Source organism: Talpa occidentalis, unplaced genomic scaffold (assembly GCF_014898055.3).
Source record: "Talpa occidentalis isolate TD23 unplaced genomic scaffold, MPIMG_talOcc4v2.1 talOcc4.3, whole genome shotgun sequence".
NCBI lineage: Eukaryota > Metazoa > Chordata > Mammalia > Eulipotyphla > Talpidae > Talpa > Talpa occidentalis.
In genome coordinates this window covers 90,146,029-90,165,215 of record NW_023603184.1, presented here as the reverse complement: position 1 = coordinate 90,165,215, position 19,187 = coordinate 90,146,029, and the positions used below count along the sequence as shown (strand labels likewise).

The following is a 19,187-nucleotide window of genomic DNA, read 5'->3' as shown; positions in this document are numbered from 1 at the left end:
CCATTTTCCCAGCGTGGAATACTTGCTCCCTTTACTCCAGAGGCCCTAAATTAATTTTTTTCAGGTAAGCTCATTTTTCAATTTTATAAAAAGAAGATTTGGTAATATTTTGGTCAGGGCCATTTTGATGAGGATTAAATTAATTTAAACAGAACTAAAATCTTCAACATATTGAATTGTCTTCCCGATAAGCATTATATGTCTTTTTTAGTTTTGCAAGCTTTCTCTTATTTCCCCAGGTATTATGTTTTAAATTTTTCTTCATATTTTTTTTAGAAATTACTTGTGATTGGTAAGCTTTAATAAGTGTCTTAATAGCAATTCTATCAGCTTTAATGATGAATTAATATTTATTTTGGTTGGGAAGGAACCAATGTTGTTTATTTTAATTCATTAAACCTAATACTAAGATTAAAAGTTATTTTTTAGTTTTAAATGAAAGTATTTAAATGAAATGAAAATGGTTGAAACAATTTATAAATGTATTAAACATAGGAATGAACTTGAATATAGGCTCCCAGATTTGGGACTCATTTTTGCTACTCCCTGCTAAAGCTTAAGAACATGGGGGAAAGATTAACTTTGTACTCTAATAAATTACATGATTTAGTAAGTCATGCAGGAATTTCAAAAAATTAGACTTTCCAAATGCTACCACTGACTTGCTCTTTTTTAAAAGTTTTATTATTTGTAATTCTCATTTCCTTCACTTTGTATACGTTTAAAGGTTTTTTAGAACTATTTGTCTTCTCTTTAATACTCATGATACTCACCAACAACTTGTTTGCCATGTTTGGGGTAGGCATTTACTCATAGTTTACAGTACAATGGGGAAGACAGCGACAAGGATGATTAGACGTACTGAAATGATCCTTCAGTAAACAGCATAACTTCCCCATCTGGATCAGGGGAAGTCTCAAAATTAAATAAAAAGTAAATAAATAGACACTAAACTTTTTTGGAATCTCTGCTCAATTTAGAGTGAGACTAAGACCACTTTTATATTTCCTACTTTCCCTGGAACTATGATCCATCTCCTCTTATTATAAAAAAGAAAAAGGACTATTATGGTATTATCCAGAGTCCATACAGAGAAAGATCATCTTGAGGACTTTTCAACTTTTGAATCTTGTGGTTGTAAAATCCATTATCATCTGATTGCATAAAAATAACATATAAATGTTATAGACCATAAAGCTTTGAAGTGTGGTTGTAAATTATATAAGCATATCTGTACGTATACATATTCATGTTGTGATGCATTCAAATGATGAAAAATATTCTTCGCTTCATTGCTGCAATGAGTTTCTTTACTAAAATATGTTCTGGAGACATTGGCAGTGTCTTCTCTTTGGAAATGACTAATGTGAAAAGGTAACTTTGGAAATTACATTGCAATGTAATCATCCACATTGTGTATTGTGGATAAAATTGATTAGAATAATATTGAAATTCCCCCAAGGGACTCTACAATTATAAGTCAAGTCCCAAATGAAAAAGGTTTTTTGAAAAGTTGGCAGATGTCTTAATGAAAGTGAAGCATTACAGTAATATATTAGGGCAATTTGTTCATTATTGACAAGCAGATCACTAAACTATATAAATTACTGGATTAGACAGGCAGAATTACTTTTCTTTCAGCAAATGGTTAACCAAATATTACTTTTAAATGCTCATTTGCTTAAGTTTTTGATGTGCGTATTAGTAGACAAATGATTGCCCTTTACTTAGAGCTCCAAGTTGTCTTTGGAAGCTGAAAATCCAAATATTTGAATTCACGTCTATTAGGAACCAAATTCAACCACGAGATTTAAGTCTGCTGTTCAGAGTCAGCAATAGAATATATAAGAGCACCAGAATTGTGCATTTCCCTATAACAAACCATTTATTTGGTGCTTACATTTCCTTCTTTTCTTGTTTTTGTTTTTCAACAGCCTTTCATGAGAAAGAACATTGAAATAAGTCCTTGCGGAACAGATAAAGCTATTTAACAAGTGAGGTAATTACATATCATCATTCCACATGCTGGATGTTGTAAATGATTTAAAAACTTGTTTCTGCATTTGCTTCCAAGGACTCAACCAAGCACAGAAGCTCCATATATATTTGCAACTGGGGCAAATTTATTCTAATAGATATTTATTCCAAGAACAGGAATCTTTCTATTTCATATTGCACATGAATATTAAATAAACTACCTGCTGGCAACTACACAATATTTTAGTCTCTAATTTTAAAAGTACACTGTATTTTAATACCTATTTTTAAACAGATATCAATTTTTATGGAGCAGTACATGAGTTGTTGATGGATAAATCATCCAAGCATGGTTAAAAGGAGCCTAATCTCCAGCTGGTACCAGATCCATTTAATTGTATCTTCTGACCTCACCTCACCTGAGCCTGCATTAAAATCATAATACAGTTCAAGTGTAAAAATGATATACTGTTTGTTCGCCCTGTTTATAGAGGGGCAAACATACAGTTAAATTCATATGTTTAAAATTAGTGTAGTCATTTGAAAAGGTTGAGTTAGATCAAACTGCCTCTCAGCGTTTTCTCTGCCCTTTTTTTATTTAAATGACTGGGCCTCCATCACCAGATGAGAGAGGCTGTTAAGAAAGTTGTAGCAGCTTTTCCTGGACAGCCAAAAGATTGCTTCCCTCCATCAAACACAGAGTTTTCAAGCATCATTTAATAATGGAATAGTCCATTTCTTAAATGTGTTCAGCAGGCAATAAGACAGAAACTTTTGGGTATTCTAACCTTCTCTAAACGTGGTAATATTTCGGAATGCTCAAATCAGCCCTTGAGTATATATATCTCCATTTTCATTACGGTGAAATGTTGTCTTTAGAATCTTTGGCAGTTTCATTTTCATAAATTGTAGTCACTAGGTTTTTTCTGTTTGAGGAGCCAGCATGCTTTGTGTTTTTTAAAGTGCTGCTCCAGCCAGATCTATATTGATCTTTACCATGTTTCCAAAAGTTGAATTGAGAAAATTGAAAATGCCATTGGTTTCCATTTCTGATTCAAAGAAATGATTAGCTAATACTCATCACAAATAAATGTATTAAAAGCTTTCTGTGCTCTAGACGGACTTGAAGCTGAGTCCCCACAACTCATACATAATGTAGTGCCTGCCCCAATGGCTCAGGTAAGGACCTTATTGCTCTTATCCTTTAAATCTCCAAGGCCTACGAGAGTGTCTTAGAGGAAGTAGATGCCCAATGAGTAAGTATAGATCAGTTAATAAATTATCTCATTGAGTCTCAACAACTACCCAGTGAAGGAAATATTTTTACCCTCATTTTACAAATGAAGAAGCCAAAGTTCAGAGAAGTTAAATTTTGCCCAAATCACATCTCTTTAGTGGCAAAGCCAGAATTTTGAGATATGTTTGATTCTCCATTTTCATGCTCTAAGCAATGACGTTAAGAGCTCAGTCATAGTGGTTCTCAAATTGGATGTGCAACAGAACCCCCTCTCACAATCAGGAAAACCCAGATTGCTGCTCCCACTTCTCACAGGGTTTCTGTTTCAGTATCTGAAGAGGATTTGCAGAATGTGCTGTTCTAACACATTCCCAGGCAAAGCTGATGCTACTGTGGCATCACAATTTGAGAAAGACTGTTATTAGTCCAACTGAGTTTACCCAGCAAAATAAATAAAATGAAAAGTTTAAAACATGTTTGGATACACTTCTTTCTATAGTTACAATACTTGGTCACCATCAGTTTTTTAAAAAAACAAACCCTCTCTGTTTCTATAATTTACAGTACAGATCCTTTCCCCTAATCTGTGTCCACTTACCCACAGCCTACTGTAGCACGTGTAGCATTGTTTAGGTTCTAAACAATGAAAATAATAATGATTTTGTTTGATCTGATAGATGTAAATCAGTCTCCTGAGGAATTTTTAATCCTTTTTCAGGAAGTGTTTGCAAATTATCATGTATCATTGAATTTAATATAATATCAGATTGACTTCAGAATGATAAAAATGCACCCAACATCCAAAAAGGAGAAATTCAAGGTCAGAGAATCACAATTATCCTATTACTCTTCCCTTCCCCCCCAAAAAAAAAAGACAAGACAAGACAAATGCAATGCTATTTTTAACTCTCCTGAAAACATTTGTTAAATAGTGAACTGAACAGAGTTGTAGGGCTGAATTTAATGTCATAGAGATATCTGTGTGAGTACATGGTAGGTGTGGAGTTGCCATGGGATTTAGAGCTTTACTGTCAGGTGCATCTAGGCTCTTGGGAGAACCAAAATAATCTATTTTAGTGTGTTTCCCTTGAGTCCTTCAGGCAAAATCAGGGTTAATTGTTAATTGATTGATCATTGACTTATTCCCTTTTGTCAATTGTCCCAAGCATAACCTATAACCCCATCCCTTTCTCTTAGATTTCTGGAAACACATACTTCTGATTCTGCCATCTTGGGACTGACCCTGCCAGTCTCTGCACATAATCCTGTTAGTTAATGTCTATATTGCAGACCTGACCATAGCATCCCCTTCATCAATAGCTATCTGTTTCATCATAGCATTTTAACGTCAAGTTCCAACTCATGCGCCCTAGAGCTCTCATCTCCCAAAACCTTTTTATAACCTTCTTCCAGCCTTACCAAAATTTGTACAGATCCTCAAGGAATAATCTCTCTTAGGTATCTGTGCCTTTTTAGTTCTACCTGCAATGCTCCCTCCATAACACACATATACACAGGCCCACACTACACATTCCTACTCATTCTTCAAAACACACTCCAATGTCACGTCCTCCATGACTGTCACCAAGTGTTTCTTTGATTTAAAAATCTCGCCTCCTACTTCAGCAGCCCCTTGACCATTTCTCCCATAGGACCTGACACTATACTCATATAAGCAATTTTATTGTCTGTCTCCTCCCCTTCTCTGCATATCATGTCAGACAGCACTAGATGATTGTGTGTAACTGCAAATTCCCGATGCTAGTAGAGTGCTGGGCTCCCTGTACAGATAGATTCAAAAAGCATTTGCTAGGTGAATGGAAGTAAGAAAGAAGGAGGGGAAGGAGGAAGGAAGAAACATGAAGGAGGAAAGGAGAGCAAAGAAGGAAGGGGTTGGGGAAGAGAAGAGAGAATAAAATAGTGTAATTAAAAATCTCCATGTTTGGCTTCCTGGTGGCATAAGGGGTTAAGTCTCAGCACTATCAAGCATCAGCAGCCACTGCAGCACAAGGAAGCTGACCCAAATGGTGCAGCAGACCTCTCCTGTCTTGCCTGCTGCTCCCCTCAGCAGTGTACTTCAGTAGATCTGCCTGTTCTGCTCCCCACTCTATCCTTGGTGAATCCTCTAACCCCCCACACCTCTGGCATACACCCCCATTCTTGTATCCATAAATAAATAAAAATAATTTTTTTTTAAAAAAAGAAAATATCCATGTTTCGGTAACTTGAATATCAATTTTTGGCAAAATCATGTCATCCAGAGGAAAGAACCCTGGAAAGACATTGCCTCCTGAAGCAACTTTGAGTAACACTCTGGCCACTCATCTATAAAATGTTAGAAAAGTGCTTATCAGTGTAACATTCTGTGATTAGAAACCTCAGAAGGAAAAAGAGAAATAAAATGAAAGATGCCTTAAAACTAAATGGGCGATAATATTTTTCCTATGTTAACTTGTAACACTGAAAGTACCGAAAAGACCTCAACCCTACTGAGTACTGACCACCTATTCTTTGTATTTCCTCAGAATTTTATATAGCAATGTATAGTCTAAAAAATTATAAATCTAAGTAGTATGAGCTAATTTTGAATATTGCATGAAGTGTCACCTTTTAAACTTGTGACGGGAAACTATAAAGGAGAGTGTCAAATCTTTAATGTTGAATTGGCAACTGGCTTAATAGCTTTCAACTTTTAACCAGTGATCTTTTCTCAAGCAAAATTTGCATATAGCAAATATGGAAAGATTGTAAATATTTAATCTGTAACATTGATTGAAGTGGTATTGTCTTGATTGATTGAAGTAGCAGTGAGGGGGGTTAGCCTGGATTCTAAATGCTGATGTTACCATCCTCTCAATGCCTCCCTGAGACCACCCTCCCCCCAACTTTTGGCTGCTGAAATCTTCTTGGAGCACATTTTAAAAACCATGTGTCTGACCCAATGCCCTAAAAAGGGGGGGCAGGGGAGTGTATAAGATGAAATGATTTACACATCTTGGCAAGTTAGAGATAGTGCTGGGATCAGAACACAGACCTTTTGTTTTTCACACCAATATCTGTAGGACGGCATTCACATATATTCCTAGGGCTAATACGGGCTTAGTTCAACAGTCCAGGATTTTTTAAAATCCCATAAAACAACTCTGCTCACTCTCTCTTCTTCCTGTCATCTAACCAAGTATCACTCCATGAATAAGCATACATTTAGATTCTTTACAGAGGTGATTCATGGTTCTTGGGTCTCATGGATTTAGGTAGCTTTTCATTTTCAAGGAATTTTATAAGTGATTAACTAATCACCATAAATGCCTGCATTATATCTCATGACTGATTCCAGCTCCTGTCACATCTGTGTCCATGAGCAAGTCCTTAGAATGGAATTCCCGGAACACCACAAGTAGACCTGTAAGTAAAGTCAGAGTTCTGTGCTGAAAGGTTGCTTTTTCTCTATTGCTTTCAAATAAGTAGTTCATGGGAACTGACAGTTAGTGAATAATTTCATGACCAGTAAGGGAAAGGTTTATGTCTTTCCAAAAAAATCTCAACCTTATTTTTCTTTAAAATATTATCTTATAAAGCTAACTTCATTGTTGTTCAGATCTATGACTTTTCCCTTTTATTGACTAGATAAATAGAACAATATGAAGGAAACAATGTCCACTGTCAGGAGAAATTGTATCTATTGTGTCTATTCCTAATACTAGAAAAAGACAAAGATAGCATAAAACTGTTCAAGGTTAATTGTAGAGAAATTGGTCAAATGCCCCATATTCTATGATTAATCCTCATATTTGTCAAGCTCAAGGATTAGCAATGACTTCTAGAAGTTCTTAAAGGTGTTTGGAATGATAGGAATAGATCAACCTAACACATTTTGTGGAAGCTGTCAATCCTTATGGATGCTGTCAATCCTTGTGTATATGTGTTAATAAGACAGTAGATAATATGTGAAGGTATGTGATGTGCCTGACAGCAGGTCCTGTGTGCTTTCAAACCTTTCATTAGTGTAATCTTCAAAAACTGTGAGTTAAGTACTATTACTATTTGAATTTTTAAAATTTTAATCTGAAATACAGAAATGCTGTGTAAGTTTCCTAGTTTTGCATAGTAGTGGAATATTTAAAGCAAGGCATTCAGAGGTCCATGTCAACATTCATATGATGTTACACTATCTCTTTCCATTGCTGACATTCATAGAATGCCCACAAAAGGATGACAGGTTTATAAACACTCTCGAAGAAACTTCATCCCCCTAAAATCACAACTCTTGCCTGATTGCCTACAGATTTCACATGATACTAATTATGGATCCCTAATAGTCCAATAATCCATAGACCAAGCATTGAAATGTCTTTTTAGAGTAGCCCATCTAGTCTTCTATTGTCTCTTGAACTTTATAAATTGATTCTGTTTTGAGACAGTGATTTATGACTTGTCTTATCCTCCCTATTGCTTATTCTAAGAGAGCAGAGACAGTGTCTTATTTATAGTTCTAATACATTTTTTTTTATTCATGGACTATCCTTTGCATAATGATAAAACTAGCCTGTCGCATTATTGTCCATTAAATTTTCCAATAGAATCAAGTAATACTACATTCCCTGACCTGGTGGTGTACTGTGAAGTGTTTAAGAGCCTGCTTGCTGGAGGAACTTCTTAAAGCCCTGCTTTGTAGCATTTGCCAATTCCCATGGTATAAATATTACCACCCCCCAATTTGAAGCAACTTAGTAATGTGACATCACTGAGTACACGTTTAGTAAGAGATGCTAACATGGGTGCTTGCCAACACCCAGTCAGTGTAAAAGTTCCAACATATCACCACATTGACTGTTCAAAAAATGCAGGTCCCATGGGACTCCCTGGTGGCACAAGGGGTTAAGACACAGCACTATGAAGCTATCTGCAACCACTGCAGCACGAGTTCTATCCCCAGCCAGCGAGCTACCCATATGGCACAGCAGACCTCTCCTGACTCACCCACTGCTCCCCTCAGTGTATTTCAGTCAGTCTACCTGTTCTGTTCCCACTGTTTCTGGTGAATCCTCTCACCCCCCTGCACCTCTGGCCTGTACCGCAGTTCTTGTATGCATAAATAAATAAATGCAAAAAAAAAATGCAAGCCCTACTGAAGAGAATGGGGGAAAGTTAAATAAGGAAAGAGAATAAATCTTGATTTTAATGAGTCTACTTAGCACCACCCAAAGGTTTGGTTAGCTGCTCCTTTCATTACCCTTTCAAACCCTCTATGATGATCACTCACCGAAAAGTTAATCTCCCTCTCTTTTTACTTATGCAGCTTCTTTAGTGAACTGTAAACTCTTTGAGGGCAAATACCATTTTATTACTCATTCATCCCCTGAATCTGGCCCAAAGAAAGTAAAAAAAAAAATGTTGAATGAATAAATACTTGAAATATATTGTTCTAGGTAAAAGAGATTGTACCTATTTCTTTATTACCAACTAGAGGTCATGAATATCCACCTGGATTTTGGCCTGATGCAGAATTTGCCTGTTTTGTTGATTTATGGTTAATCCAAAGTATTACCCTTTAACATAGTTATTTGTAGTTGGTGATTAAGTTCTGTGGACTTATGATTAAGCAGTAATTAATTTTCCATACTTAACACTAATGAAATTTCATGTGAAATGAAAAGTAACTACAGAATTAGCATTTGCATCTACTTAGCATCTTGTCTTCATTAGATAACAAACAGAAACAAAGTACTTCAATTCCATCCTAGCCAAGGGCTTGAGAAGGGAATGTAAAGAGCTAGCTGAGGAAAGACAGGCAAACAGACAAATAAACAGAGACCAACTTAAAGTATTATAAATATATTTACAGAGACAGGTTATCAGTTTTATTGCAGATATACTGGATAATAGAAAAAAGTGAATAATTTATCTAGCAATTTTCACATAAGCAATATTATTAAAATGAAGACATGAAGAAAGAGGTTATAGAGGAGAATATATATAGGCCATGAATAAATGTATTAGGCAGCAGGGATAGTAAATGTTTTAGTAGGTTTGGACTAGGGCAAAAAAAAAAAGAAAGAAGTACTCAATTTCTGTGAAGTCTTAAAATACCTGCTAGGTGGAAGAATTGCCTAACGTGGAAAGTTTGCCCCCATCCTTTCTTTCTTTTTTTTTTTTGTCCCTAGTATTTTCCAAGACTAAAAGCAAGTCTTTGTCCTATTACCCTGCTGGCAAAGCTAAAAAAGAATGACAAATGAGGAGGAACTGGGATAAGGAATGAGAAAAGAAAAGGAGAAAGAGAAATAAAGCTAGCAGCCAAATAAATAAACATGTGCATGAAGAAAATTGTGCAAGAGCTCCAAGCTTCCCTGTGATATTTTGCACATTTAAGGGAAAAAAATGACTCTTTTAGTTCTTTTCTTTTATAATTATCCCCATTTCCTCCTTAACATGTATAATTATATAAATGCCATTATTGTTTTATATTTCCATAAAATATTATTTTTAAAAACGTACTGACCTTTAACTACAGATTAAAAAACAACATATTATCTCCATTTCTCTTAGATGCCAGCTAAGCAGACTTGGTTTCTGCAGAGTCCCAGCACATTCAGGCAGAAAATTTTGGTAAATAAATGTTTGCTTTCTATTAAAAAGTAAAATGGAATGGAGCCTCTGACTTAATCACAGGCAGGTTTTAAAAATCCAGAAAAAGATGATCCAATCACTTAAGAATATTTTGGATAAAAAGGGATTTTTTTAAAAAAGAATGTGGAATTATCAACTTCAGTGCAAGATTCCCTACAGTTGCTTTTAAAAGAGAGCACGTGGCAGTCTCAAGTGACAAACATTGAGACACTCTCCTTAAACCAAACTTAGAACAAGCATAGATTTTTCTCTTGTATTGGTGCTGCTGTGTTGGGGGAGGAGGGTGTACATGTGTATATCTTGTTAACTTCATTATCTATACTATTGAATAAATGCAGAAATATGGACAGTGCATGTTTGTATTTTCATGCAAACATTTGATTTTAGTATTTCTTGACAATATTGCCATTGCTATTAACAATTCCTGGTTATTTTTCTTTCTGTTTGAGTGATTTTTCCAGATAGTAAGTATTGTTGAGTACCAAATTGTGCTTTTCTTTACCTTAAAAAAGATTGTTTAGATTTTTCTAAAATATCTTAAGATCCCTGCCTTCTTGAGCAGAGTAGATATAATCGAGTCTTTTCTTTGAGTCTCCATCAGTATCATCCATAGTGCTCACTGTTTGATTCTGTCACTGCAAGGCCCACTAAGTATTTTGCACTTTTTAAAAAAATTATTTATTTATGCAAGAACTGGGGTACAGGCCAGAAGTGCGGGAGGGTGAGAGGATTCACCAGAGATAGAGCAGGGAACAGAACAGGCAGACTAACTGAAATACACTGCTGAGGAGAGCAGTGGGCGAGCCAGGAGAGATCTGCTGTGCCATGTGGGTATCTCGCTGGCCGGCTGGGATTAAACCCTCACTGCAGAGGCTGCGGACAGCTTCACAATTCTGTTACCATAATTAAATCTTCCAGTAATAATACTCCCTTCGCCATTATTTATCTTTTGTTAAGATCTGAAACTGGATCATCCTGTTTATCAAAATGGTGTGTACAGAAGAAGTAGAATGGAAGGCTTTTAGCTTAGTGGTATCAAGCTTAGTGGTATCAAGGTATAGTCTCGCCATTAGTTTCTGTGTTCTGATTAAAATAAACAGGGTGTATATAGTACCTACATTTGAAAAACTGAAGTGCTTTATATTATAGGAAACCATAGGGCCCCTAACAATATGCCATTAAAAGTAAAGTTTAATGTGAAATTTTGACTTAAATATTAAAATTTCTTCAAGCTTCATTGGGTATATAATTATTGGCAATGGGCCTGATGGGGATTGGTAGAAGCATCTTAATGCGTGGTCACACCACCCCCATACTCTGGGACCTTCTTTGATAAGGAAGAGTGTCCTTTCCATCCTTTTTTAAAATAGTGATTTTTCTTAATGGTCTACTCAGGATTCCTTCTGCATCTCAGGCCACATGTAATTCAAAGCAGCAGAGAAATCATGACAGATGTCCTGAGTGAACTGAAGCTGCTGACTCTTTCACCACTTTCTCCTCCAGCTACAGCGCCATGACACAGTAAGATAAAAATTCATCAAGCACATAATACTTTTAGGTCATGAAAATTTGAGTGCAGTGGTATATATTTTTGCTTCGTTTCCTTGGTGGAAATCCAATTTCTAATAGAAACATTAATACGAATTTACTTGAGGATAAACCCACTATCTCTTTTGAGAGAAAAAGGGGGGACTATTAACAATTATGAAGTGTAAGAGATCTACACTCTGAAGTTCTCCTGGACATATGAGACACAGTCACCCTACTTAAGCAGCACATGGTGCTGTGAGTTGACATAGATTGACCATGCTGAAGACATGCCAAAATTGAATGTGACAGTGACATCGGAGTAGTATCAAAACTGAACATGTGCTATTTTGAGTCTAACTACATACCGACCTTTGGTACATTTAGAATTAAAAATTCTATTAATTTTTCATTTTGTATGTGTATTTTCTTGTCTAAAGAGGTTACAAAAAATGTTTGCCTAAAATAAAAAATGTGCTTATTTCAAATCATTTTAGAAAAGATAATTTTCAAAATAGAAGTTCTGTAGCTAAGGAGGGCATTTATTCAGTATTTGGATGCATTCTTTAGTTCTCAGTGCCTATAATTTCCAGTCCAGTGTAGCATTAAAATTAATATATCAAATGACCAGTGGATAAATACGCTTGATAACGAACCTGCCTAGTCTCAAGTTACAAGAATTCCTTGTTAGAAACTAGACTGCTTTTAAATTCTCCTGAAAATGTATGACTGGTGTGAGTATAAGCTATAGAACACATGAATCGGCCTGATTCTCAGATGAGAGAAGGATTCTACTGTCAGGCTGGGGATGAAAACTGTTATTGATTAAAGATGTTCATTCCAGGTGGAGGGTGGAGTAGCTGCTATGAGCTCATGTGCCACTATTTGCTGCTCTTGCTCTTGGTCTATTAGTTACAGTCCTGACGGTATAGCTGGGCATTCAAGGGCCTCCCCACAAACCTTCTTTTCAAATTTAAGTACCCCCAAGCCACCCTCAACTGAACTTCCACGCTAGCCAGCCTGATAAATTCATTGACCCCTAAAAAAAATCTTGCAAAAGAGACAGAGATGTACATGCAGGTATTTCAATTTGAGGGAAAATGCTGGAAGGAACCTGTCAGAAGCAATGGGAGCTGGATGGGGCAGAAGGAGAAATTCAACAATAATGTGATTGTGGCAGAGATCTCAGCCAAATCCATGGCACCTGGGACTTACAAAAAACCAAAGAATCTTAAAGAGAGTGTCACTGAATCTGTTTTCATGTGGTCCCAGAAACCACCTCAACTTTATAGCAGTTATAACCAGAAGTTTAGGGAGAGAGTTTCCAGAATGATGTTATAAAACCTAGGATGCAAATAGTCCTGTCTCTGGAGCGGATGTGAGAATGAGTGACACAAATTAGGGAGTGTGTCTTCTCTCCAATTGTTCTGCGAACTACTGTGCAAACCAATAAGGAATGATGATGACATCCGAAGTGGAGTAAATTATAGAGGGCACAGGCACTGCAGAGGTGAGACTATTTTTCAAGAGTCTTTTGGGCATCAATGAGAAACCTATCACAGAAAACATGAATGGATATTTCATGAACACATTTGAGCAACTCTCTGGTTACTTTCATATGTGGGAGAGATGGCTGAGTAAGGTTGGAAAGGAGTGGAGCTGCCAAGTTAATGAAATTCATGCATAGATTGTAGCGTGAGCTGATTTGAAATCTTCAGAAGGTATCTTAACTATTCACGTGCATATCTTCTTTCCCTAACTAGATTTTAATATTCCTACAGGTAAGGACCATGGCTTTCCTTCAGAAGTATTTGATTTGGAGATTAGTGGCTAAAGATCTATTAGGGTCCTAAGGAGAGTTATTTATGACTTAACCCTCCTTATCAGCAGACCTGGGCTTAGTAAGCAAACAGTCATAGGGGGTATTTTCTCAATAGTCACCATCCAGTGACTAGTGTCTTATTCCCCAAGTTTTTTTTTTCTTTTATTAAGATCAGGGTTCCTTTGTCCATTGTTTATCTTTTTCCAAATGTTTCATATTCCTGTTCTCACTTCTTCCCATCATTGGTGATTATTTCACAATGCTACGGCCCCTTCCCCCTTTCAAAATTTACATGACATATAGTGTTACTGAGTCTTCAGATGCTGGTGACATTTACCCAGTTTAAGAGTGTTTAATAGGTCTGAACAATAGATAAGAAAGTGAATTAAATTTAGGTTCTAGCCTATATTACTTTTTAATCTTCTTGCCTTATGCTCTTGGACTATTTGTTGTTGTTGTTTTTCCCTTAAATGTTTGGGGACTAAAACTGAATATTGATAAGACATTAGCTGGTGCTGCCCCAAATATTTTCAAATAGTGACTATAAGGGTCAGGTTAACCCAATTAGTCTGGGAGAATTTTATGTGCTCACCCATGGGATGGTAGGTTGGTTGGTTATTTCACTATATTTTCTTGCTCTTTTTCCCAAACATAGAAAATTCTCACTATACAAAGTCTGCTCATGCTAAACTTCAAAAATGACCTCCAACATACATACTTTGTTCAAGATGTGGGAACCATTTCCTGAATTTTAACTGGGCCAAAGAGACATATGTGTATGCATATCCATGATATTCTCATAAATACATAATATGTTACATATACAAATGTTTTATACTTTTTTCATAATGAACAATATGTAGACAAACACAGAGACTAAGACAAGTGCAAACATAAATAGGAGAGGATTCTAAATCCTATCTATGGAGAAAGAAACAGACAAGACTTTCAGGAATCAATACTGGCTTAGTAAAAGAGCCCCTATGTTTGGAAATTTCCTGTACACTGAAAGGAAGGATTTGATTGGGCAGGTCAGATTATTACACCATCTTTCTCATTTTTTGATGAAAAGAGAAGCTTAAAGATGCAAAAGGAAGCAAGAAACCACTCTCTTTTAAAAAGTTTCAGCATTGTTTTGTTTAAACTCTTAACTGCTCCCTGGATTGCCAAGTGAGTGTTTATGAAGGAATGTCCTATTCCCTGACACCCAGAAAGCATTTTGATAGTTGGCTATCCTCTAGCTGAATTCCTTATCTGACTTAAGTCTTCTTTCTGCAAAGCTCTTGCTCAGGCCTTTCCTTCCTACTACTACTTACAAAAATTGAGAAGGTCAAAGGGCAAGTGGTAATGGCTTTTGGTACTTTAGAAAATGGTTTTCTTTCTGCACCTATCATTTTCTCTAAAGACTTCTGCTGAGTCTTTATCCATTGTGCTTTGCGCTGTAGATCAACACATTCAGGTCCCTCTGCCTGCCAAGTCCCTTTCTAGTGTTAAAACCCAGTGAAGTCTCTCAGTGTAAATATATCGCCCACGCTATATTCCTGTGAGAAGGAAGATGAAGTGAATAGAAAACAAGATTCTTTTTCTGCATTTTTGGTGCATAGATAGAGGCTGGGATTTGGGGATGGGTCTATATAATATAGCAGAGATAAGACATGTTAGGAAAAACTTGAAAGAAGGAAAAAACTTTAATACAGTTTTTCTCTATTTAAACCATTGAAATAATGAGATAAATCATATAAGAGATTCATCTTTTCAAAGTACTTCATCACCCTACTTAGATTTCTTTTTTTTTTTTTTGATTTATTTATTTATACAAGCACTGGATACAGTCAGAAGCATGGGAGGGTGAGAGAATTCACCAGAGCCAGAGCAGGGAGCAGAGCAGGCAGAAGGACCAAAGTACACTGCTGAGGGGAGCAGCGGGCGGCAGGAGAGGTCTGCGCGCCATGTGGGACCCGCTGCGCCACGAGGGAGGCCCTACTTAGATTTCTTATTGCCATCCTACTACCACTTCCGTGTGCCCAATTTCACCTTTCAGCATTTTCTAATGACTCCTCTTCTTGCCTTTGTTATTAATTCAGGGCTTGTATTATAGATCAGTCTTGGCTTGCTTTGTTTCTTTGATAATTCAGTTGAACTGTTTGTTCCTATCTACTACACTTCACACATGGAACACAATGAGAAAGGTATTCTGAGTTAAATTGCAGTTAAGCCTGTCTCCTCGTTCATTCAGATATATCATTACTTTGATCCCTAATTTATATGATGAAAATTTTCCATTACTGGATTATAAGAAATTCTCCATTTTTCTCTCCATGTCCATTATTAGAGCAAATAATTGTGTTTGCGATATTATGAACATGTAATTATACCTTGAAGCTTTAGTCTATAAACATCAAATTCTAGAGTGAAAATAAGTCAGGTTTTATAGAACTGACCCATGAATTAGAATTAATAGAGGGGAAAGAAATTCTGAGGGTATTCATAATCTATCAATCTTTGGGGGGAAAAAAGATTTCAGTTTGGATTCACTAATTTGTGAAAGTGACTCATGTTTCCCAGTAGCAGTAGGGAGGAATATAGTAATACTTTCTCTCCTATAGCCCTTTTATCACAGGATCATAAATATGCTGCAACCATTAATTAATTAAGTGTTACAGCCTTACCACTGAAGTAGGTGAGTTTCCTGTCTCCAACTGAGGCCAGTGCTTAGAGAAAGGCTGAGTCTTCCCTAATGCAGCTAATTAGGCAGTGCTACACCACTAGGGAAAATTTCTGATCCCAGCTGGATATCAACTTGTGCCCTAAAGAAATGGGACTTGATAGCCCTTCAAGTTTTCATCCTAACCTCTGTCCCTGCTGTTGATATTCTTAATCATATCAATATCTGGCTCTTTTTACTCTATTACAGAGCTGTTGGTCCACAGGGCATCCGGGGTCTAAAAGAAATCACAGACGAAAAGCACATTATGTTAAAACAAACAAACAAACAGATCCTTATCCTCCATTTTATTGTGAACTTCTGTCTGTGGTGAGGACAATATTTAATTGGTATTGGGATCACCCTTTAGAGGCAGGATGGGCTCACACTCCCACCATGTGGTTTTAATGTTTAGACTGATGATACACGTGCAATAAGAGGGTATAGAAAGGTTTGTGACTCACATAATGAACTTTCCTGGGGAGAGCAGGGCTGACTGGCAAGCTAATCCTAAAATAGTTTAAGAGAGCAGGGAAAGTAGACTGCGTCAGGGGTCTTATTAAAGGTACTAAGGAATATAGCCAGGAGAGGGTCCCACATGCCCGGTTGGAGCTGGCATAGTTTGAACCCACCCACCCCAAAAGAGTGAGGGTTTCATTATAGCTTGCCTGGATATGGGGTAGCAGGGAAAGATGGAGAGGTAGGGTTTAACAGCTGTTAGCTTTCAAACATCAAATACTGCCATTCTTTATTAAAATTCTTTATTAAAATCAACATCCTGCATAAAATCCCCAGGAAGACATGTATATGATATTCTATGACAGAATTACATGTTAAGGGAGCAGTTCTGGTGGTGTAAAAAAAAAAAAACAAAAACATAATTCTTGTGCCTAAGACTTATGATTGGGATGTTGTTACAAGCACAGAATATAACAGCTAGTAGGGGCTTTGTTACCAGCAAATAAAAGTTCTAATAAATGGTAATGAAATGTTATGCACCTGTATACATTCCTTATGTTTCTGACCTTCTTATTCAACATTTATCCTAAAAACATACCTGTTATTGAAGGTACCATGGTATTACTCTTCTAACATCCCTAGGATTCAACGACAAGGACTGTTTCTGATGATTTAACAATAATGGATGCAGGGCAATAAGGGACGTACAGAGAAAAGACCACCATTTCTAGTCCAGCGTTAATCTGCTGAAACAATTTCACTCTCAAGCATCATAGATGCATGATTTTCCTTTTCTTCCCACTTTCTAAAATTCATGTTCTCTTGTCTTTACTTGGTTCTGTAGTTTAATTTAGTGGGAAAAGAGATGAGCCAACTCATCTTAAAATATTACATTTATATCAAGGGGAAAAAAAACTGATGAGTATATTAAAATGAATTAAATACTCCCAACAAATTTCCCATGGATGAGAGAAATTGCTCAGCATTACCATTGTATTCTCATGCTATAACAAGTGTGCTCAAGCTATTCCTAGTCTCAGCTTCAACAAAACTAGGTAGCCAGCAACATTCTCTCCCAACCTCATGAATCCACTCTTGTACCCTTTTTCAGTACCTCTTACTGTTGAGTACCTGTGTTTCATAGCTCTCTTCCTTTATTTATTTTTTTTTAAACTCTGTGATTTATTTTTTTTTAAAGATTTATTTATTTATTTATACAAGCACTGGGTACAATCAGAAGCGCAGGAGGGTGAGAGAATTCACCAGAGCCAGAGCGGGGAACAGAGCAGGCAGAAAGACTGAAGTACACTGCTGAGGGGAGCAGCGGGCGGCAGGAGAGGTCTGCGCGCCATGTGGGACCCTCCTCTGGTGGCCGGGGAGCAGCCAGGGATCGAACCGGCGCTGCAGAGGCTGTGGGCAGCTTCGCAACCCAGTGCTCAACCGCTGTGCCACCGGGGAGGCCCAGCTGTCTTCCTTTAATAAAAACTATTCACCAGCAATTTTCTGACTGCTGCTAAATACATAACTTTAATTTTTATTTAGCAAAAATAAGTAAGGTAATTTGATTTATTCCCTTATTCATTCAACAGAAATATTGTATTTGGACTCTGGTAAAGCTAGACATGTCTAATTCCTGGCCTCATGGAGTACAATTTACAATAAAGGACAAATAAATATGCATTCTTCATGTAAGATGGATAGAGATTTTTTGATCATCCAAACATCTTAAAGTTAGTGCTTGATAGAGCCAGTGTGCAAATATATGATTCTGTGGTTCTAAGTACCATACTCTTTACCCTATCTTCATGAGGTCACAAGGAGATGTTTTTAAATTTAAATTCATTCAATTCATGGAGGAGCTATTAATTTTACAAATGGAATTGAATATTGGACAGCAGGCCTTACCTAAATCAAAACAGTAGCATACCACATAGCCTGTTCCTCTTCAGTACATTTAGAAGGCTTGGGGTTATTAATTTATTTTTCTGAATGTTTATGTAACCTTTTTACTATATTCCTTTAGGGTGTAAAAAGCCTCACTAGAGGTTTGTCGGTTGCTAAAGGCAAGGAACACAGGAGTTGGCTCCAGGCATAGTCAGAAAATAAATATGGTGGGTTTTTTTCCAAGATGAAAAATAGCCAAGACAAAGCCAGTTTCCTAAATAAGATGTATTGGGAGTTGTTATTTTCCCCCCACCCATGAATGATTGTGACACCAAAATAAGATTATTGCTTAGGATATCTAAAACAAAATTTTAAAGCCCAAAATAAGTCTATAGAAGAACATTGAAACAAGCAGATCTCATATAATTTCCTGGGATCAAACAGAAAATTTATTTCAAGGTTGACCATTTACAGATCATCTTAATATGTATGTTTACTTAGTTACTGATATGCAAAATCCTCTGTGGCTGGCACAGTTGCTGGCTTATATGACATATGCTGTATAATACTTTTGAAGAACAAGCCCTTGACTTTGTGTTTGAAAATCTTAAAGAAGAACTGCACTCCATAATGTTTATTCTGCATAACAGCATCTTTGCAAAAGGGATCAATTCAGAATGAACTTGCATTTTATTTCTTGTATTATCAAGGAAATGGCCCAATGTTAGATCAGTTTTTGTCCTCATTAAACTTATTCCAGAATGAGGTTTTGAAAAGTGGATGGCTACAGAAGTGTATTTTCATTTGTTACACTCTGCTGAAATGGCATTGATGGAGCATGTTTTGACTTTTTAAAATGTTCTCAGGATTTGAATGGCTGGTCATTGTTGTTATGTCTGACTTAAACTCTCAACAACCTGTCAGAAAGGGGTAGAATGGTCAAAATATAT

At 36.6% G+C, this 19,187-nt stretch overlaps 2 long non-coding RNA genes across 9 annotated transcripts in view; both read left to right on the top strand.

Moving 5' to 3' along the window:
• Window positions 1-2,203, top strand: part of LOC119255848 (uncharacterized) — a 428,764-nt gene extending 426,561 nt beyond the window's left edge. For all 8 annotated transcript variants that reach the window (XR_008553572.1, XR_008553573.1, XR_008553569.1 and 5 more), the window contains one exon: window positions 1,935-2,203. This is a non-coding gene — a long non-coding RNA (uncharacterized LOC119255848). The remainder of the gene's footprint in view (window positions 1-1,934) is intronic.
• A 4,354-nt stretch (window positions 2,204-6,557) lies between these two features.
• Window positions 6,558-19,187, top strand: part of LOC119255850 (uncharacterized) — a 30,134-nt gene continuing 17,504 nt past the window's right edge. Inside the window, exons 1-3 of the long non-coding RNA XR_005127560.2 lie at window positions 6,558-6,619; window positions 9,761-9,820; window positions 11,237-11,362. This is a non-coding gene — a long non-coding RNA (uncharacterized LOC119255850). The remainder of the gene's footprint in view (window positions 6,620-9,760; window positions 9,821-11,236; window positions 11,363-19,187) is intronic.